Raw genomic sequence first — 23338 nt, forward strand, 5'->3', positions numbered from 1 at the left:
TTCCAATGCCCCACCGATGCCACAGCAAGGCCCCCCTCCAGTGCGACATAAAAAGTCATTCTTCTTGTCCGCCAAGGACCTCTTGACTGCATTACTTTATTTAAATATTAGCTTGAACTGATGATTTATTATTTTGTATTTTTAAGCTCAGTAGTTCTTCTAATGTTTAATACATAAAGAAAGAATTTTTAATTAGTATTTAAAACGCCCTAATTGCTTGAAATGTCAGAGTGAGACTCTTCTGTTATTTTTTTCCATGACTGAGTTCCTCACCGGACGAGTGGGTTCTGTACTCGACTATCAATCTGGTAGCTCGAGTTCGCTTCCTGCGACCGCCAACGCGAAATCAGAGGAATTTATTTCTGCTAGTTAAAAATTCATTTCTCAATACAATGTGGTGGGAATATGACATAGGTCACGTTGCTAAGAAACCAATTGGTTCCTAGCCATGTAAAAAAAAAAAATCTAATCCTTCGGGCCAGTGGTCTGTTAAAACTAAGATATACTTAACTTTTCCATGACTGAAGCTGTGGAAGTTTGCTTAGCTAAAATATTCCATTATGCATAATTAGTGAAGAGGTAGAATTTCCACCACTGCGTGCTGTCCGTCTCGTCCTCTATCGAGCCACCCGCGCTCTATGATATTTTCTTCTTCTAAAAAGATAGAGAATATTTCATCTCTCCGGCATCTACCTACCTGGCCAGATGGAAGATATATTACGTTCCGTCCCCCTCATTGGTTTGATGTTCACGAATACGTTAACCGATCACCTGCGTGAAAGCCATAGCAGGTACTAATCGGCCTTAAGTACATATCATTATTTGTGTCAATTGCCAAATCGAAGTTCGTGTGTACTTATTTGATTGAACAGAGATAACAGAAGTACTGCTATTACGTGAGATTACAGGCCTCTCTGACGTTTAGCGGGATGGTCCAGCCCCGTCGCTGAGGGAAATAAAACGTAGGCTAAACCCTTTACTAAAAAAAAAAAAAAAAAAAAAAAGAAAAAAAAAAAAAAAAAAAAAAAAAAAAAAGAAAGAGGTAAGAGGGCTGGCCCGTTCCATGGGCGTGGGTTTGGGCTGTAAGGGTCACCCTTTTTTTCCGAATGGATATGTATGAGAGAGGGAGAATTATCCAGGTTTTTTAAAGCATATTTTTAATGTTTATATAGAATATTTGAAAATGTTGGAAATACATTTTTTTCCCACAAATCCGTGGGCTTGACAACTGCTATATCATTAATTAATGGGGTGATTGATAAAAAAAGGCATCTTGAGAATGAAAAATAGGGAAATTTACATTTACCCCTTTGTTAAGAAAGAGACGCTTCCTCTTTATTAACAAACCATTAAAAACATCTCTCACGAGTGAGATGGCCCATATATATATATATATATATATATATATATATATATATATATATATATTTGTGTATATGGAGACAAACTACTAACATATGTAGGTTCCAAAGGTCTCTTCTTCCCCAGTTTTGATATGACAGCAGCAGCAGCTCGCATACAACAGAATTGGATGGCGCCGTAGGGATGGACGTCGCCCTTTAAAACCCCTTTGATTAAGTTGCAGTTGTTGCTATCTTTTGATGCCACCCGGCAAACTGAGTCCGCTTCATTCAGGGCCATTCCAACAAATTGGTTTAACCGTGGCTTGTAAGGCCAGTTTGTACGGATCAAGTATGCTGGGGGCGGGCCGAGTCCTTTCCTTGTGTGTGTGTGCGGTACGCTTGCTAGTTGAGAACAGTGAGATTTTTCTTTTATATAAATGAGGTGGCGTAGTCTCTCTCTCACTCTCTCTCTCTCTCTCTCTTATATATATATATATATATATATATATATATATATATATTTATATATATATATATATATATATATATATGAGAGTATATATAAAGTATAAATGGCCCATTAAAACACCCCAGGTTTAAAACTAAGGACTATATTCGGTGGACCAACTTCCACCCTTTTCTTTAAGCCAAAGTGTTTTAATGGGACTTATATACTTCAGATGTATCCTGTTTTAGCAGAATAATTTATTTACACACACACACACACACACACACACACACACACACACACATATATATATATATATATATATATATACATATATATATATATATATATATATATATATATATTATATATATATATATCATACAAACGTTGACTTGTCTCAGTTATAAGCGTACTTTTCAAGCATGTTATTTTGTTACGGAGGACATCATAAATATCATACACATATAACCGTCGAAAAATATTCATTTTGTTATTGCACGCTCTGCTATGTATGCGCAGACTGGCTCCTAAAGATCTGCCGAGAAACCTGAAGACTTAACCCTTTTGGCTGTACCTATTCCAGAGGGAAAATTTATACGTTGAAGTTATATGTGTATATATAATGCTTGCGTATATATCAATAGTTCCAAAGAAAAGCGAGGGAAGATGGTGCCTTCGTTTGCGAACATTGTATCCCAGAGATGATGCTTTTATGCAACTTGCAGATATTTACTCTCCCTTCGCTTCCGAGATTTTCGGGAGGCTGTTGTGATTGTTTGCCAGCCAGGCAAATCTCTTGAGATCTTTCTTAAATATAGAACAAAGAAGCTTTTTTTTATTTTTTATGCTCGGTGTTGTATATTCGTTGTTTCTTTATTGATTGATATATTTATTAGGTGATAAATTGAAGCAGAAACCTGAGGATGATATCAGACAAGTAATTGATATTCCTAATATTTAATATTCCTAAAACAAATTGCTAATTGTTTTTGTCACTATCATTCTAGATGCTTTTGTATGATATGTAGGTCCGTACACACTGTTAGATATACTCTCTCTCTCTCTCTCTCTCTCTCTCTCTCTCTCTCTCTCTCTCTCTCTCTCTCTCTCTCTCTTTTCTTTTCTTTGATATTCCTATAATCAATGGTTTATTTTCTTTCTTTTAATAATGAAAGGTATTCTGTACATGTTTCATGTGCTTACATTTGTTTTAACACACACAGACACACATATATGTATGTATACATACATATACATATATTTGTGTGTGCGTGTGTACGTATGTAGTATATAAGTATGTGTGTATTAAATGTGTGTATGTATTTGTATGCCTTGAAATTTGTGTTAGCTCAGTTAGCAAGATTGAACATGTATAAAAAACTGAAATTCAGTAAGTTAAATGTAATATGACTGAATTATGTTTTAGTAATAACAACTAGAAGAATTAGATTTTTCTAATAGCAGTAATAGCAACGTCAACAACAACAACAACATTACTAGTAGTAATAATATGCGCGCTCTGAGTTTGTGTGATAAAGTTCCCGTGTAATAATCATGTGTTGGCGAAACCCTGCGACTGAGAACAACAACGGGCAACAATGAAATACCAGAGTCTGGATTTTTGTTGTGTGTTGGCGAGGAGGCTCTGATATTCAAGTCATCTTTTTGTCATCTCGATTAAATTTTCGGGGGAATGATGATAACGTCCATGGATTTGTTTAGGCCATGAGGAGCAGGGCTCTTTGGGGTGGGTGGGTGGGTGGGTTTACAAGGTAGGGGAAATAGGACCCCTTCCCCGCTTCCCCCTTCCTCTCTCCCATCCAACCCCAGCAGGCCAGACACGTAAGTGTATTTGTTCAGGAGACGTAGAAAGCCATTATAGGAGATAGGATCTGTTATGGCTGTTGCGTCCCTCAATGGTCAGTGAAATCGCCCCCACCCCTCCCTCACCCCCCACCCCCCCCCCCGGAAACATTGTCCTTCTGCTTGTGTCGGTTCCATCTTCCTCTGCATCTCATCCTTCCTTGGTTTTGCCTTTCAGTAATTATTTGAATAAATAATATCAAAGTCAGTTTCCCTTTGTATTTGGCTCTTATATTATTTCGGAGGAAAAATTATTTAAATGTCTTTTTTTTTCAATCTCTCTCTCTCTCTCTCTCTCTCTCTCTCTCTCTCTCTCTCTCTCTCTCTCTCTGGAAATATTTGGCCCATGTGGTTTCATATACATGTATTCTGACTTTGTGAGATAGAATTTCTTATATTTTATATTGGAAAAATTACCACCTGGTTTATGAGACTTCACATGCAAGTTGAATATGACTCTGAATTAATAATTATGCTGTCAGGTTTTAATTTAAAATGCTAGCGTTGGAAGAGATGGTATTGTGTCTTTCCCTTTTACCTACAGGTTTCGAATCTTTTGAGTTTTTATTTCGTAATTTCCTTAACTAGTCAGTCTAGAGATTGAGAGAGAGAGAGAGAGAGAGAGAGAGAGAGAGCTTATTTTCCAAGGAAGTGTCAGCATTACGGTTGTGGGTATTTATCAATCCATTAGCAGCTATTTTCTAAAGTAGTATTTGTGGCATTAAGTAAATAATATTAAGCTCATTTTCAGTGTTTTGTTAGTTTTTATTTAATACTGTGCTTATTAAAACCTATCTCTTGCTATAGGGTTGTAGCTGTGTGGTCTAGAATGCTTCACGATGCGACGTAAATTTGTTGGATTCGATGGTTCGCGCCCGTGAGCTGACGAATTTCTTATCGACTAAAAAATTTCCCTTCGATTAACATGTATGAAAATATATTAATTCCGAGGTAGAGCGAATTAGATATTAAAGGACATTTGTAGCTCGATGTATGTATATGAATCACGGTAATGTGATATGACATTTATATATATACGTTTATATATATATATATATATATACATACACACACACACACACACACACACACACATATATATATATATATATATATATATATATATATATATAATAAGTTTTTTAAATAAACTCTTCGTTTGCTTCTTTACAAAATTCGAAATCAAATGCGTTCCCTGGTCAGCCTTCCCTTCATCGACTTCTCCAGGAGTAATAACATCAGGAGGCGGTGAAGCAAAAACAATAGAATTTAGTTGATCCGAAACTCACTCTCACACGCACACACAGACACAAACTTTCAAATACACAAACACACACTGCACTGTTTGTGCGTTGGCTTTTGCGTTTTTTTTTCAAATTGGTGTTTATAATTGAATTTTTAAAAGGAAGAGCCTTCGTTGAAGCTGTCAGCCGGCTAGGAATACTGGCTATTCAATTATCAATTAAGCCAATTTTCACTTTACTTGACGCTGGGTAGGTTTTGTAGAATTTTCTCTATAATTTAAGGTATCTATATTATCTATAGGTTGTTGTGTTATATATATATACATATATATATATATATTATATTTATTATATATATACATAATATAATATATGTATTATAGAATACATAATATATCATATATCTATATTAGATACTACTTATATTATACATATATATCATAGTATATATATATATTATATATATGTATTATTATATATATTGTTTATTAGACACACCACGTTTATTTACCATCCTATTAAAGTACCATTGAATTTGATGGAAACATTGAACTATGTAGTATGTACCTGCCTGGTAGTCAACTGCGATAAGTCACAGCTAGGGTGATTGGGCATGGGGCAATAACGTCTGTCCAAAGTCTTGTCGTGAAGCGGAAAATTAGCCCATTCATTATACACTCTTTTAAGGGGAATTGGCGTTTTGATGAATTATATATATATATATATATATATATATATATATATATATATATATATATATATATATATATCAATATGCGTTTTATTATATAATAAAGTGTTCAACTTTATTATTTACAGACCTCATTGTTGCGCAGGAATACCTTTTATTGCACTTCAGGTTTGTTATAAAACTGTTTTATGGTTGCTTCAACAAACGCGTAATATTCTCGTAAAATCCGAGCGTCATCCCTTCCTCAAAATACCTCCTCCCTCCACATAACCCTATTCTATGATCTTCAACTCTCTTGTCTTTTCATCTTATTTCTTCATAATTTTGATATATGTCATTTTGGGAAATAATTTTCCTTGGTAAGAAAATTCATTGATGTCATATATATATGATTTATATATATAGATAATATATATATTTATATATATATACAATGGGATATATATATATAGTATATAATATATATATATATGATATATATATACATATAATATATATATATATATATATATATATATAATATATATATATCATATATATATATATATATATATATATATATATATATATGCTGTGGGTATATTTCGGTTCCTTATGTGCAAGAAGATATGGAATATAGTAGAGCAGTTTGTCCTATACATGTGGTAATTATCTTAATGTCCGAGTCTTGTACATGCATTGATAACGCTATTTGTGAGCTATATTTGAATGCTGTATATTTCAATTTTTCTGATAGATAAGTTTGCTCTTCTGCTTACTGCTAGAAGTCTTGGTGAATGCTTAAATAATCCCAGCCTTTGTTAAAATCCGTTTTGTTGGGTGAAGAAAAAATTTCTTATGGCTATTCATTTGCAGAATATTTACTCAAGTAATTGAAAAAAATCTGATGATATATTATTAAGTCCAGTACTTCACTTCCCTTCAGCACAAAATTAATCCTCGCTCTATATTTATTGGAATTGCTGCCCGAATCACTGGCGTGGTTTGGAATGAAATTCGTGTAGCCTACCTAATGTACATTCATTGATTTAATTATTGCTGAAGCTGTCACTACTGCAGTTCCTACACCCAATTGGTATTTATTCATTGGTGCTACACGTCTAGGCGTTCAGTTATTCATTCCATGTAAGACTGTCGTATTAAAGAATAAATTCGGATATCTGGTAAGATTTTTTGAGTTTCATGTATGATAAGAAATGTTTGTACTTGGGCATCGTACATATAGTGTATCACTGTATGTATATTTATGACGCAAAAAGTAACTTAATCTTTTTAAATTTCGTCTGTTTTCTATATTAAAATCGATTCATGTTTGAGTAAGGCTTGGTTCTTTAGTAATTTTTTTTAGCCTCGTGTCCTGTTTGCAGTACATTGCATTTTATATTTGATTGTTAAGCTATTTTTTGTATTTTATAAGAGTCGTGTGATTACATTCTGCATGTTATAGACAATTCTGTTCCAGATTTCGCTGAACGTTGAAAAAGGAGATAAAAGATTACCTGGAAAGTGGCACACAGCAGTGAGCATCATTAAAATTGTCAGAGCACCTATGTTTTATTGTTTTCGTATTCCGATGGTTTATGTATTTCGTATTTTTTCCAAGCCGTTTTTTATCACGGGGGTTTTTTATTTTAACTAACGGCTTTTCAGCTGTCGTCTGAAAAAACAAATAAAAAACTTTTATGCTTTAGTTGGCGATAAAGTTGGGGTGCACCTGCAAGCAATAACGGTTATAGAATAAATAAATGCAACGGGCCTTCTGTAACAAGGCCGCCACCAAAACGTACAAATAGAAAGGCATGCGTCGTCATTTCAGTCAGGTTACTGTTGCTGAATTGTTCGAATATATATATATATATATATATATATATATATATATATATATATATATATATATATATATATATATATATATATATATATATTATAGAGAGAGAGAAGAGAGAGAGAGAGAGAGAAGAGAGAGAGAGAGAGAGAGAGTATATGATTCTACTCGTCTTCTACCCATTAGAAGGGTACAGGCTTTTATTTCCGGATAGTCCCCAGGGATGAGGTTTGCTAACCCCACTCTCCTTTCTCCTCACTCCAATAAATGTGGTACTCATTTACAGATGATTGGCTGGAAGCAGTCCACGGACCTAGCAAATATGATATGATGGTCATACCACACATCCGTGGTGTCGGCTTTTGTTGCTTACACCTTTCAGAGATGGGTGGTGGGGTTGGCACATTCTTATATGTATATGTATAGAGAGAGAGAGAGAGAGAGAGAGAGAGAGAGAGAGTTTCTATATTAGTTTACTATAAACACTAGTTATTAGGTCATAATACTCTCTGTAATTCTATTATAAATCTCTCGCTTGGTTCGTTAATCCCTCGACTATTTATTTCTAATAAAAGTTGCCGATACTTGACTTGACTCAGTTGTAAAAGCTAGTTCCCCGAGACTGATCATCCACGCGCGAAATAACATGGAAATCGTTCAATTATGGGAGGTAATTTACCCTTGAGCCTCTCACGAAAGCGGCTGAAAACGGTTGAAGGGGGCCCGGGCTAGGTCACGGGGGTCAGGGGTGGTGGTGTAAAGATATTCTTGCTTCTTACTTTGTGTTTGTTGCCTTCGTTTTTTTTTTTATTTATTTATTTTTTTTTTAACTTTAATCTTGTAATTTTTCTTCTTTTCTTTTTTGTCCCTACTTTCTTTATTCTTCTCGCCGTTTTTCTTTCATTCCCAGTTTCAAGATTACCTTTTTTTATTGTTGTTTTTGTGTGAAGATAGCTGGATGCATTATCGTTTCTGTCTTCTTTTTTTATTCACAATTTTTCCTTTTCATTTTCTCCTTTAATCGTTACAAGTGTTTACAGAAATGCGTCGTGAAAAAACCGGCAGTTTTGTCGTTGAATGTTAGAAATTCCCTGACTCGCCTAACATGATTGCAATGTTCGCATTTCTAGAAGCCTAATACACGTATTGTATTGTTGTCAGTAATTCCATGAAGGCAGAACGTAGACTTTAATACCGACCTTGTTTGTCTGCTGTAAAGAATCATGGAATTGTTTTCTAGAACTTTGGAAAAAAAAAAAGAGATGTATTTGGAACTTATTAGTCGATTTATCGCGGAAATACCCCCTTTCCTTTATAATGGTGAAGTCATGCATGCGACTGGAAGCCTTTAGCCTTTGCGAATTGAGAGAGAATTGCAGAGAGGGCAAAGGAACAACAGGAAAAGAAAATCAGAGAATAGTAGTTACGAGAATGAAAGGAAATATTGATGGTTATGTTAATAAAACTACCTTTGTAAGGCCACAGAATACAGACTAACCTGTAAAAGAGCAAAGATTAATAACGGTAGATGTATTAGAAAATGGATAAGAAATAAAGAAGAAACAAAGAAGGAATAATGAAGCTGGTCCAGACGGGGAGAGAGAGAGAGAGAGAGAGAGAGAGTGATAGGGAAGATTAATAACCTTATTAGTATTGAACACTACACACGACGGACGTATCAAGGCAACGTTGAATGAAGTACAGAAGAAAGGAGGAGATAAATGGATTAAAAATAAAATATAAGATTTAAGAGAGCGGGCAAAACAGGAGAAATAACTTTGTAGACCAGAAGTGAGTAAGAATTCCACAGAAAAGATTGAAGAAGGCAGGACGCAAGAATGGAAGAAAGAAAAGCGATAAAAATCCCTGTGAATAGAAGAGCCAGCAACTCACCATCGAAACGGTCCCAGCCACGATTATGAAGTGATTAATGATCGGTCGGAGGAAGGGGATACAAGAAGAATAGACGACGGAATAAAAAGGGAATTTATTCATTAAAGGATCTGTATCACATCTCGGTGAGAGAGAGAGAGAGAGAGAGAGAGAGAGAGAGACTAACTCGCAAGCAAAAGGTGTATCTGGAAATTTCTCCTTCTTCTTCCAATGAGAATCATAATTACCGCCATTCGTCCCCGCCACCTGCCTACCTACTACCTGCTGCCCTCTTTTTTTTCTTCTTTTTCTTTCCTCTTTTGTATAGTGGTACCTCTCTCTCTCTCTCTCTCTCTCTCTCTCTCTCTCTCTCTCTCTCGTCTGCTGGCATCCTTTAATACCTGTTCCTTTTTAGCGGACTTCAGAGCGCACATTCAGTTCATTTAAAAATGGTCAAGAGTTTTCATGTTGAATAAATGAAAACATCCTTTACATGTCAAGGAAACGTCGCTGTCTCGGCTGCGTAGCGAACCTTTTATCCGACTTTTTTCCCCTCAAATCTGGGACAGGTCCTTTCAAGGTGATTGGAGAAAAATTGACATTAAATTTTGTTAGCCTATTAACTCCCCCCACCCAAACCCCTGGCCCTTCTCCCAAAACAGGAAACAAGAAAAAGTCTCCTTCCTTCATGGGACCTTATTTTTTTTCTGTAGAAGAGATTGTGAAAATAAGAGACGCGGAAGGAAAAGGATACTTCTGTCTATTAAGTTTCATTTGGAGTCGGAAGTTGTTGCGATTATAGTATGGCAGGTCACCACCGGGAGTTCTTGTCGTATTGCCGTCGTCTTTGACCTTCTTCCATGGGATATTTTCCCTCTTACAGTTTCTCTCGTAGACAGAGCCAGGAGAGAGAGAGAGAGAGAGAGAGAGAGAGAGAGAGAGAGAGAGAGATAAGTGCAAGATATAAGATGTAATTTGTATTTGTTCGTTGTTATATATATCATATCCATCTTGTACACACTTTTTTTAAGTAAATACATGTTCGAAAGCCCTTTACGTCACACGTCGTTGGAGTCGATGATGGCATACGCCGAAAGGGAAAAGAGAGAGAGAGAGAGAGAGAGAGAGAGAGAGAGAGAGAGAGAGAGAGAGAGAATCGTGTGCTCCTGTGCTGTTGTGTAAATTATTTCTTCAACTGATGCTGTTCTTTTACACTTTTGTTTTTAATAAACATATACAGAAGAGTTGGAGAAACGAAAATGTATACACTTTATATGTCTGTACACTTTCCATGCATTGAATGTGTTTTGCAGCACCTGGTTTCCTTTTAACAAATACTCATACACACAGAGAGAGAGAGAGAGAGAGAGAGAGAGAGAGAGAGAGAGAGGAGAGGAGAGTCAGTCTCGGAGATATATGCGAAGGAAGGATCATTTTCTGGTCGGCTGGTAAGACTTTTAGTCCATTCTGTTTTTAGAGATTGGTCGGTCAGGCAGCGGGATCGAGTTTAAAAGAAAAAACAATTGAATTGATAGGAAAGACTTGGAGATGTAAGTTTTGACTTTCATTTGTTCCGTTTTCTCTTGGCTTTACCGTGTTTTTTCTCGTCCGTTCATCGGGGTTTTCAGTTGTTTGTAAGTTATTTTCTATATTGGGTTTCCTGCTACAGGGAAGATTAACATCAGGAAGTTTGCATTCGTAAGAGAGAGAGAGTAAGGGAAGGACCAAATTTCAAATTTTACCCAGAATTTACTTATTTGGAAGTTTTCATCCCTATATTCTCTCTCTCTCTCTCTTCTCCTCTCTCCATCTTTCTTCTCCTGCGTCTCTCTCTCTTCTTTCTTTCTCCCATTTGAATGGTGGTATTTAACCCAAATTCCAGGTTGTTCCTATCCCAATTTTGAAAAATTCTCTCTCTCTCTCTCTCTCATCTCTCTCTCTCTCTCTCGAAAAATCTCTCGTCTCTCTCTCTCTCTCTCTTCATTGATGTGGTATTTTACCAATTCCCAGTTAATAATTCATGGAAAAATTCTCTCTCTCTCTCTCCTCTCTCTCTCTCTCTCTCTCTCTCTCTCTCTCTCTCTTCATTTACCTGGTGTTTACAGTCCCAATGTATACCCATGGAAAATTTCTCTCTCCTCTCTCTTCTCTCCTTCTCTCTCTCTCTCTCTCTCTCTCCTCTCTTCATTTATCTGGTATTTACAATCCCAGGTAATATCCGGAAAAATTGGTCGCTCTCTCTCTTACTCTCTCTCTTCTCTCTTCTCCTCTTCCTCCTCCTCTCCTCTCTCTTTCTCTCTCTCTTCTCTCTATTGGCGTTTAGATCCCAATTTATACCCATGGAAAAATTCTCTCTCTCCTCTCTCTCTTCTCTCCTCCTCTCTCTCTCTCTCTCTCTCTCTCTCTCTTTTCACATTTACCTGGTGTTTTTTACAGTCCCAAGTTATCAATGTATACCCATGAAAAAATTGCTCTCTCCTCTCTCTCGGAAAACTCTCGCTCTCTCTCTCTCTCTCCTTCTCTCTTCTCTCCCTCTCTCTCTCTCTTTCATTTTTTCTGGTGTTTACAATACCATTGTTTATCCCATGAAAAAAATTTTCTCTCTCTCTCTCTCTCTCCTCTCTCTCTCTCTCTCTCTCTCTCTCTCTCGTCTCCGATGTGTGTGTGTGTGTGTTATGCATTTTACTATATCTCGAGACAGTTTTCTTACGATATGTTCCGAGACATTATCCCACCAGCGTAATGTTTGTTAGAACGAGGATTTTATGCGACTTTTATGCAACGTTTTATGCCATTGTTTCGCGAAATGAGACAAAGAAGCCAATTCATGGCCTTTTATCCTTTCAGAAAGAATGGGTGTTTTGAATTTTTACTGCTTCCAGCTTGTTTAATGATACCTATGATTTTTCCTCCCTGTAGAGTTTTGCACAGTTGTTTTCATTTTGCGCCGAAATTTTATGCAATTTTCTTCACTGATTCAATAAGAGTTTTTTTCTGTTTGTGTGATTCCATTCTTGTGATTGTAATCTCACAGTCTTTTTTTTTTTTTATCTTTTCGTCCTGTTTACACCCTTTTCTGTTTACATGAAAACGTGGTTTGGCTTTTGTTGTGATGTGTTTTTTAGTTTTTAGTTATTGTTTAATATTGTTGTGCTTTTTTTGTACTTTTCAGTCTCTTTATATACTTTTTTTCTTATGTTTACAGGTGAGTGTGGTTTTGCATACCTCGGACTGGTGGGAAGTAGCGACAAGCGTAAGTTAAAAAGATTTTTTTGTCTTTGTTTCTCAAGCGTGTGCCATAACGAGTTCTTTCTCTTTTTCCCTGGAAATTACGGTTGCAAGTCTTTGATATGTCATTCACGGGAAGAGAAAGGTTATGATTTTTGCAGTCTGGCGGCTATTCAGAGACTGCCTCTCTCTCACTGATTTCGCTGCGAGGTCTTTGAATTTCAAGTCGTGTTTACTGCCTTTGCTGTGTTTTGTTTTCGGGAAGTGTTCCCCGTGGGTGTTTACTAAATTGTTTGTTCATTTGGACTTCTTTATTGGTTATTACATGTTTCATACTATTGTTACTACTTATAGCATTACTGCTATTACTACTTCTTGTTGATGCGTTATAAAGTTAGTACAATAGAAAATTTAACTTCCTTACTTTGTACAAAGTAGTATTAATTAAGGTATATGTTGAAAGGGAAAGAGAGACGTTTTTGATATAAAGAACCAAAGTCTTTCGATTTGTATTTGGCCAAGGAAGTTCGCCGTTTAAAAAGCCTACCGGCTGATGGTAGACATTTTTTGTGTGAAATGTCCAGAAAAATAAGGTTACTGGCGATTAACTCTCCATTCACTCAAGACCCATCCAAATGACGGTAGTAATTAAGTTTGCAATTGAATGTTCTTTCTATCGAGTACATGTTGCTATTGAATTTGATGATCACGGTCTTCGGAAAGTAGAATAGGGAGTTCCTTACCCTTAGACTATGCGTTGTCTTGTCAAGTATTAATTTTGCCATTATATTGAAGCTAGAAAGTATTCGCTCATAACGTTATCGAGTCCGCATAAGATGCTTCTCAGAAATGAATCGGTAATTATGTAAGTCACTTTGTGCATAATAAGAAAAAAGTCTCCCCTCAAAAAATAAAAAGAAAAAAAGTAGCCTGCATAACGTAGATCAACATTGTTGAGAAGACAGAAAAAACGTTATATATATTACACAGTGTTTGTCACGTTCACGCTTGTGACTTTTCATTTTCACAAATGTCACTTTATATTGATTACAGTGTACCTTTAATCTGCATTAAATAGGGCTCATAGATGATAAATGCATCTGCCTTGACCAGAATTCGAACTTCTACCTTTGGTTTGGATGCTGTGTTAGACAGTCGACTTGACTATTCGGTTGTCAAAAGAGAGCGGGTGTATGTATGTTATTTCGAAGTTATAGTGAATTTGATGTTATGTGATATGTATATATATATATATATATATATATATATATAAGTATATATATATATGTGTGTGTGTGTGTGTGGTGTGTGTGGTGTGTGTGTGTGTGTTTTTCGAAGTTATAGTGGATTTGATGTTATGTGGATCTATGTATATATATTACTATATATATGTGTGTGTGTGTGTGTGTGTGTGTGTGTGTGTGTGTGGTAGATGTATCTATCTATCTATCGATCTACTATATATATATATATATATATACTATATATATATAATATGAAATTATCAACAACAAAAATTCCCCTTCGGTTAACATATATGAAAATATATTAATTCCGAGGTAGAACGAATTGGATATTAAAGGACATTTGTAGCTTAATGCATATATATATCTATATATATATATATATATATATATATATATATACATGACATATATGTAGTGATACTTTCTGAAAACTAAGGAAATATTTTGAATTCGCTGTGTTTGGAGGTACACTTATTTTTCACCGTGGAAACTGTTTTTCATATGCAAAGTTTATTCAGTTGAATAACTATATAACTATTTTTCTTCCGTTGCAAAAGCACTTCCATGTTTGGGAGCAGTCTTCGTAACAGTTTCAAGGGAACGTAATACTTGAACGTAACATTTGCATTCTGTGTTATCTCTCTCTCTCTCTCTCTCTCTCTCTCTCTCTCTCTCTCTTTGTGTACGTCTCCGTGGTTTGATAAAAGAAGATTTATGAGTGTGTGTGTGTGTGTGTGTGTGTCTGTGTGCATTTTGATGTGTAATATGAAATTGGCAACGACTGGTAATCCATAAATACTCCCAACTGATTCCACCAGCCCCTCGTTTCATTACTGTCCACTAATGTGTGATTATTGTAGTTTGTTTCGATTCATCATTTTTATCTGTTTAAGGGGGAGGGGAACGAGGAGAGCTTGTTGCTTTGTTTATTCAATTTGAATCGGTCGCTTTGGGCCCACGTTTATTTCCATTGCATCAAAGAGTACTTAATGATGAGCCTCTCTCTCTCTCTCTCTCTCTCTCTCTCTCTCTCTCATCACATTATATATATATATATATATATATATATATATATATATATATATATATATGCGTGTGTGTGTATGTGTGTGCATGTATGTATGTATGTATGTATATTTGTGTGTATATATGTGAGTATATATATATATATTTACATATATGTATATATATGTGTGTACACACACATACACATATATATATATGTGTGATGTGTATGTATGTGTTTGTTTGTGTTTGTTATGTGTTTATGCATTTATGTATATACGTATATATGTACGTGTATTTGTATATGAAAGTGCCCATGCCAGAGAGAGACTTATCAAGTAGTCGCAATGACTTATGATACATGATACACAGTAATGAATTCACTCCCAAACGTCCAACATTACTTTGGCCTTCACTAGTCTGGTGACTCAAAAAGAAGAAAAAAAAGAAACAGTACGTATAAAAAGTAAAGGAGGAATCTCTATGTGACGCCGTTAAACCGCATTGAACAAGCGCTCTTGACTGTGAATCTTTCTACAGATCCGCGGCGCTAATTATCGGGTTTTCCAAGAATCCAGAGTTAATTTCTGGGAATGGGACTGTATCAGCTTTGTTGTTTTATTTTTATTTATTTTTTTATTTCTCAGAATGCAATGTCAGTTGGTTTTTGCATTTCAGCAAAGAGCGTTGTGGGTGTAGTGTAAGATACAAAATGTTATCTATTTGTTCATTGAGCAGTGTCACTAAGCTTGGAATGTGTTTATTTAATTCTTCCAAATTGGTCAAACTACAATGTTTGTCCCCTTTCGTGTTTTATCGGGGAGTGTTTGGTATTGTTAAACTTATTAATAAATATTTGAAGCCAATAATTTCATTTGTGATCTGATTGATGGTTTAGTTTTATCACTATTCACATTGGTCAAACTGCATTGCTTGTCTCCCTTTGGTGTTATGTGAGGGAGTGTTTGTTATAGTTTTACACAGCAATGACTAATTAAACGTCGATATCATGTGTTATTTGAATGAACGCTGAACTTTTGCAGTCGGTTTTCGTAAGTGGATGCATCATTAGAGTTTATTAAACTAGTTTGATATTCAACGTTTGTCCGAGCAGCTACCAAGATCAATAAAGATAGAAACGGACTTGGATGATTTGGTACAGCTAAGTGTTCAAGAGGAACCCCGTCCTAAGTGTTTCGTCCTTTCATAACCTTGATTTACCCTACTTATCAGTTTACTGTAAGGCCAAGGGACGTTCTTATAATGCTAAAAAGATTTAATTTCTAAAACTGCCACAATCAATCAATATTGTAAATGAATGTTATAGGTACTACCACTTCGGAGTAGGTGACGGTAGGTGGATAGTTACCGGGTTAATGAATATCCGATGTCCATACCATGAAAAATCTCTGGTGATTTCTTTCGGTGATTCTTTCGTCCAGTAGAACATAGCATTTTCATCCACACTATTGCTTTAAAGATAGTTTGTAGTACAAGTTGAACGATATCCTGTTGTCAAATATAGTGCTGTCAAAATTGCTCATTTAAATCTGTGTATAAAGGATTATGGTATACTCCTGGTGGTGCTTTTGACATCGTCATTGACTGTTGCCTTGACAGTACGCGCCATGTCCCTTACAAATGTTCTGTCTTCGCACAGAGCATGTTCTTGTCTTCGTACAGTTCCTCGCTGGACGAATGGTTTTCGCGCTCGGCTGCCAGTCCGGTGATCCGAAGTTCGAATCCCGGCTCGGCCAACGCGACATCAGAGGAATTTATTTCTGGTGATAGAAATTCATTTCTCGATTTAGTGTGGTTCGGATCCCACAATAAGCTGTAGGTCTCGTTGCTAGGTGACCAATTGGTTCCTAGCCACGTAAAAATATCCAATCCTTCGGGCCAGCCCTAGGAGAGCTGTTAATCAGCTCAGTGGTCTGGTAAAACTAAGATATACTTTTCTGTCTTCGTACGAACTTTTCTCTTATTTGTTCGTATGAAGTTTAGTCGTGACACTAATCCGTTATTTTTCTCACTCGTGCCGCCCACTGTCCTGTTATTACACTGTTATAAAGATTACACACTGTTCTGTTGTTGCCGTTATTATGCAGTCATGAAAGTCTGTTCTGTTACTGTGCTGAGACTATACTCCCTGTCCTGTTATTACTGTTATGCTTAGTTATGTCACACACTTCTCTTACCATGTGTAGTTTTTACACACTGTCCTGCTATTAGTGTTATTATATTTGGTTAGGACGCACACTAATCTGTAATTATGGTCTGGCTCGACACACACACACAACACACACACACACACACACAATGTCATTTTGCTACCGTTATTATACTTATTCTCTGTATATACTGCCCTTTTATTGTTTTTATTGGGCTCAAGTCTTCAGGCAATTTCGTTATTATGTTCAGTCCTTACGCAGTATTGTAATATACTGTTCATAGTTTATATTTATATATATATATATATATATATTCATATTATATATGCATACAGTATATATATATATATATATATATATATATATTATATATATTTTCATATTATATAGGCTACAGTATATATAGATATATATATATATATTTATATATCTATATATATATACATATATATACACACACACACACACACTTTCATGTGTATGTTTGTATATATTATCTACGCATGTATGTATGTATATATGTATGTATGTATGTATGTATGTATATATATATATATGTGTGTGTGTGTGTGTGTGTGTTGTGTGTGTATATATATGTATATGTAGCTACACAGAAGTTTGTGAATCTTGCATTACATACCGCATAGCATGATCTTTTCCGTCGTGTGTTACTTGGCGTGCGGGCACATTTTCGTGACGAACGTATTTGTAGAAATTGCACTGAGGCAGCGGGCATAGGCAATTACACCATTATCATTATTATAACATCAAAAGCACCGGCCATTATTTAGGAGGAGGCTCGATCGTATGTCGGAGTTCGTTCTTTTCTGTTTCGTTCGTAATGCATCTATGGAAATCTGACCGATCACGTTAGTAGCTCGTTTCATCTTGAGCGATAGTCAGAGGAGGTTTCCATTTCGTGGTTTGCGCCTCAGTGGCGTGGTTGGTATGGGGTTGGCGTCCCACCTCTGTGGTCGCGAGTTCGATTCTCGGCCATTTCATTGAGGAGGAGAGATGTGTATTTCTGGTGATAGAAATTCACCCTCGACGGGGGGTTCGGTAAAGTCACGTAAAGCCGTTGGTCCCGTTGCTGAATAACCACTGGGGTTTTCCCATGCAACGTAAAAACACCATACAAAACAAACATTAACGCGATTTTTGGTTCGTTAATATATATATATTATATATATATTATATATATATATTATATATAAATGTATATATAAATATATATTAAAACACACACACACACACACACACACACACACACACACATATATATATATATATATATATATATATTATATCTATATATATATGTGTGTGTGTGTGTGTTGTGTGTGTGTGTGTGTGAAGGGGGGGGGGGATGTGTCTTGGAAGCCCGGCCAAACTTCCAAATTTCGAGCCACAAGCGAGTCTGAATGCTTAAGGCACGTTTTTCGTTTAAATTCGGTGTGCCTAAGCAGGAAAATGATGTATGTAGAATGGTGGGTCGCCTCTCCCCCATGGAGAAGACTGTCGAGAACCAGAAGTCACACTTTTCAAGATGAAAAGTCATATATGTACTTATGTATATATGAACTTTTTATTACTTTATGCATTAAATTTATACCAATTCGCTATACCTCGGAATTCATATACAGATATGTTAACCGAAAGGGGAATTTTTTAGTTGACAGTAATTCCGTCCTCTCGTGGAATCGTACCAGCGCGCAGAGGAGAAATCAGGACTTCAGTGATGTTATCGACTCGGTCCAACATTTGTTGTACCTATATAATTATATACATTATATATATATATATATATATCTATATATATATATATATATAATATAATATATAATGTGATGTGTGTATGTGTTTTTGTGTATGTGTATGTGGGTAAAGCGTAACGGAGAAGTATTAGTCTAAAGACCAATAGGCTCCTGCCGTCTTTGGAATTTCCATATGAGCCTGAACCTTTTAACACTCGAACGCTGTCGAGGACGCATAAAAATGTGTTATCTTTTTCCTTCCTGCATTAGATTCTTCTTACTTTCCAGCCACGGCATTTGGCGGCGACGAGCTGAGTCCGGAGCCATCAGAGCCGTTTCACCATCGTCGTCAATTAGTCGCCTTTGAGGGTCTATTTTAAATGCTGCCAGTAGAATAGCTAATGGCACCTTTATTAGCATGAATTAAGCTCCTGTCCGTGTTAGGGTTTTGATACTAAGGCTTTCTGACAGCGGGTCAAAGGCCCTTTGAATTCAATGATATGTTTAATTCATTTTTTATGATGGAATTCTATGTAAAAGGGGGAATAGTTTTCTTTTTTTTCCTTTGCTAGATGGTGTCGGATTTCACTTTTGTTTAAATTCTACTGTTTTATAAAAGAATCCTCGCCAAGTGTTGCTGCAAAAATGTAATTTATTGTCAGGCCTAATTATTATGTATTATTGTTTTGTATACCTCTTACTGTCCCCCAAACTAATTCAAATTCAAAACTTATTCATTTGAATACAATTTCTTAACATATACAAATCCATAAGAATATAAGTATTGATAAAGTAACTTATCCCTTGGGTCTTACGACCTGATAAAATCAGCCAATGAGCAAGTAATCTAAAACTTTTTCAGTTGTACAAAACTTAAGATAAATGAGCTCAAACTTTCGTTACAATTTTGTGAACTAAGGTATTTTTCCGTTCTTTCGAAGCCAGATCAAAAGTAAAAGTTTTTCATTCTTCCGTAAAAGCCAGAAAGAACTGTCTTGGCAGCTCAGGGTCCCAGTTCTCTTTGCAAAAAGGCTGACCGAGTGCTCATTGAAATACCTCAGCCGCGATTGCATTTAATGCATCACGGGCTAGTGCTTGCCTTCCATCTTCACAAACACGAAGGCAGGAAGCCGAGTCCCTCTGAGAGAGAGAGAGAGAGAAGGCAAGTTTTGAGAAGGCTAATTGGAGTTCTACAGAGAAGCTGAAAGGCGTTCAGTTGATGGTTGGGGATATCTGATTATTTTTTACTTTTTTTTGTCGAGACAAGGGATTTTCACGAGCGTGAACGTCCTTATAGCAGTGTGTGTTTTTGTTTCTTGTAATAATAATATTGATAATGATGAGGATGATCACAGCGATTATTAATATTATTATCATTATTATTGGTTGCAGGTCCACAATATAGCATGTGGGAGTTGATGTATACCAAATTCATTAAAGTTTTTTTTAATAGTATTGTTATTCAACAAATAATAGTTATTTTGGAAGAGCTCTACTTTTTCGGAAATCGAAAACAATGAAAAATAATTTACTATTAATTGAGGGACTCGAAGGCCTGAATCAAATCTTCAACTGAAAAGCAAGTTATTACAATGATGATAAGAGCTGAAAGTAAGACGCAAAACAGAAAAATTATTACACATGCGAAATGATCTTGTATGATGGTTATGCAATACCAAGGAAAGTTGAAGAATGGAGTCACAACAGCGAAGGCCATGGAAGCCGTAAGCACAGTATATGTCGGAATTATGTAAAATTCTTAAAATGCTCTCGTATAATAGACCCACCACAGTCGGTTAACTACTGTGTCTATCTAATGCATAGGTTTTGTCTGCAAAGGTATAGTAGATTTTTCAGGAAATAGCATTATATACTTATATGTATGTATGTGTGTATGTATGTATGTATGTATAGACACAAACACACATTATGCCTCAGTGGCGTGATCGGTATGGTCTTGGCCTACCACCCCGGTGGCCGGGAGTTCGGTTCTCGGGCATTCCATTGAGGAGTGAGAGATGTGTATTTCTGGTGATAGAAGTTCACTGTCGACGTCCTTTGGAAGTCACGTTAACCCGTTGTTCCCATAAAAACACCATACGAACAAATAAACAAACAAACATTATATATATAAAAGCAAGTGGCACGAATGAAAAATGAAACGACGGAGTGGTTGCTAGGCCTTTCGACAAACGAATACACTAAGCAATTCCTCTCTTTCCGTAAAGAGAGAGAGAGAGAGAGAGAGAGAGAGAGAGAGAGAGAGAGAGAGAGAGAAGGCATGCCTTTTTAGAGAAACCGGCAAATACCAAGAGCTCTGCGGAATGCCAAGGACATCAGTGTCTGACAATTCTTTTGTTGGCTAAAGGTAAATGCATGTTGGATCATCTATATGTAATTTAGTGGAATGGGTTGGAAGGCATATGTCAGCGAATACTGATTGCTGCTGGCAAACCCAGAAAAGGGTCGATATGTTTTTCCGAGCATTATGTAATACTGATCTGCGTATAGAAAGGTGAAGAGACCCTATTGTCAAAAAGAAATTGGTCAGTCTTTTTACCCGCGTTTATTTTGACTTAAACTGACTTTTTCTTTACTTTTACTTTTTTTTTTTAAGTAAGCGGTTGGAAATACTGGAATTCTCTCATGGCTTAGACCTTAGAATGTTCATAGGGCGTTTCATTCTTTCATATACTGGGAGATGATATCTCGTACAATTCTCTGTGAAACTGGGCAGTTTGTTGTTATATGTTTGTTTAAAGGGTAAACGGTTTTTTCCTATACCGTCTGTTTCGTATCCCGTACGCAAGCTTTTGTCACGTAATGACCTCGTTTTTACTGAAGTTATAATACCTTTAATATTACCCCTAACTTCCTTTGTTTATCTTTCATTTACTAAGCGAGAGAGAGAGAAGAGAGAGAGAGAGAGAGAGAGAGAGAGAGAGAGATTCAACCGAACTTTTGAGGTGAATCGATGTGCCCGGTGACTATACTAGTAGATTCACATCAAGCGTTCATGTGATGTGTAGGCCAGTCCCTTACGACGCTACTGATTGGCTGATGGTAAGCCAATCACAGGGCTGGAAGCTCTCAGTCACTCGAGAGAGTTCACATAGACAGGATGTATGTACCACCTCTCATGAGGGATATGTCTTTCAAAAGTATCCCTCAGGAGAGGTGGAGCATACATCTTGCCTATGTGAACTTTAGAGAGAGACTGAGAGCTTCCAGCCCTGTGATTGGCTTATCAATAGCAAATCAGGAGCGTCGTAAGGGATTCACCTAGACATCAGATGCACGGTTGATGTGAATCTACTATAGTTTTTTATTCTCTAGCCTTACGTAACATTGAAGGGTTTCCAGATAATTGTCAAAGAAAATTCGAAGAGAGAAGCAGCGCCCTCTCATCCAGCTAGAACGATACTTCAAGATTTAAGGTGTTGACGTGTTAAAGATAATTCATCCGAGCTTATTATGTCATTTCTTCACAAAGGAACTCTTGAACTCCATGGCGTGCGAAAGTTCTGGAGTTTATCACTCATTTTCCCTTATTTCTGAGTTTCTTATAATTTCTTATTTTGTCACCTGACTTTGTTTACCATCCCGTCCCTTTTTCATCTTCGCTCACCTGTTACGTCTTGGTATTTTTCCCTTTCTCTTATCCTTGCTTAGCGAACTAGCTACTTTTCTGGGGGTATTTTATATTTTTTTTTTTTAGGGCTTTATCTTGATATTTTGGAATAGTTTTAGGATATATTTTACAGTTATACTAATATATCGTTGTCTTCGAATGATCGCACGGAAAATTGATGGCATTCCAATCATTTCTCAATTTGAATGAAAATCGATGTATGTTTCTGGAGCCCTAGTAAAAGTAGTACCTTTCACAGCGGTGTTTTTCGATACGAATAAATGGAAAAATCTATGAAGACATGAATGTATACCTTGTTTCTATTGAATAGAATTTTTTTTTCGTTTGTCCGTTCATCATTTAAATCAGTATGTCTCCACATAGAATGTAATTTCATTTTTACGTAACGTATGAATTTTGTGTAAATGTGCGTATATTATGAAGTTGCATGTCTGCGCTCTTACGAAAGTTTTGCTGTTCCGCAGTGTATGAAATTGTTTTGACGAAATTGTGAACGTGCTCAAGATATCGTATTGTATGTGAACGCAGCATTTGAAGTTGCGCCTCCGCATCACGGGCGCAGTCTGACCGCGCAGCACATTCCATGAATAATACTGGCAGATTTATGGATGCTGGTTGAATCCTTTTGATGTAGATTGACGGTTATTAACGGTCGCTGACACTTGTTTAACAGATCAAATGGAACCCCAGTGTCCTTGCAGCTGCGTTCAACGTGTGTTGATGTAATGTATTTCACAAAAATTATAATCGAGTTATGCCATAATTATGCAAACAGCCACATACCTACAACGAGCTCCCACAGATATTATTGATCCGTTTGGTGAAATATATTTTATCATTCATAACACCCCACCCCCACCTCTACCCTTACCATCACCTGGAACCCTTACCTCTCCACTCAGATAAAAAAAAAAAAGAAGATATATCACATATCGTGTCATGTTGGTAAATTATGAAATAAATAACGTAAGACTAAATAATTCCGTTTTGAT

The sequence above is a fragment of the Macrobrachium nipponense genome, chromosome 19 (assembly GCF_015104395.2).
Source record: "Macrobrachium nipponense isolate FS-2020 chromosome 19, ASM1510439v2, whole genome shotgun sequence".
NCBI classification, from domain to species: Eukaryota; Metazoa; Arthropoda; class Malacostraca; order Decapoda; family Palaemonidae; genus Macrobrachium; species Macrobrachium nipponense.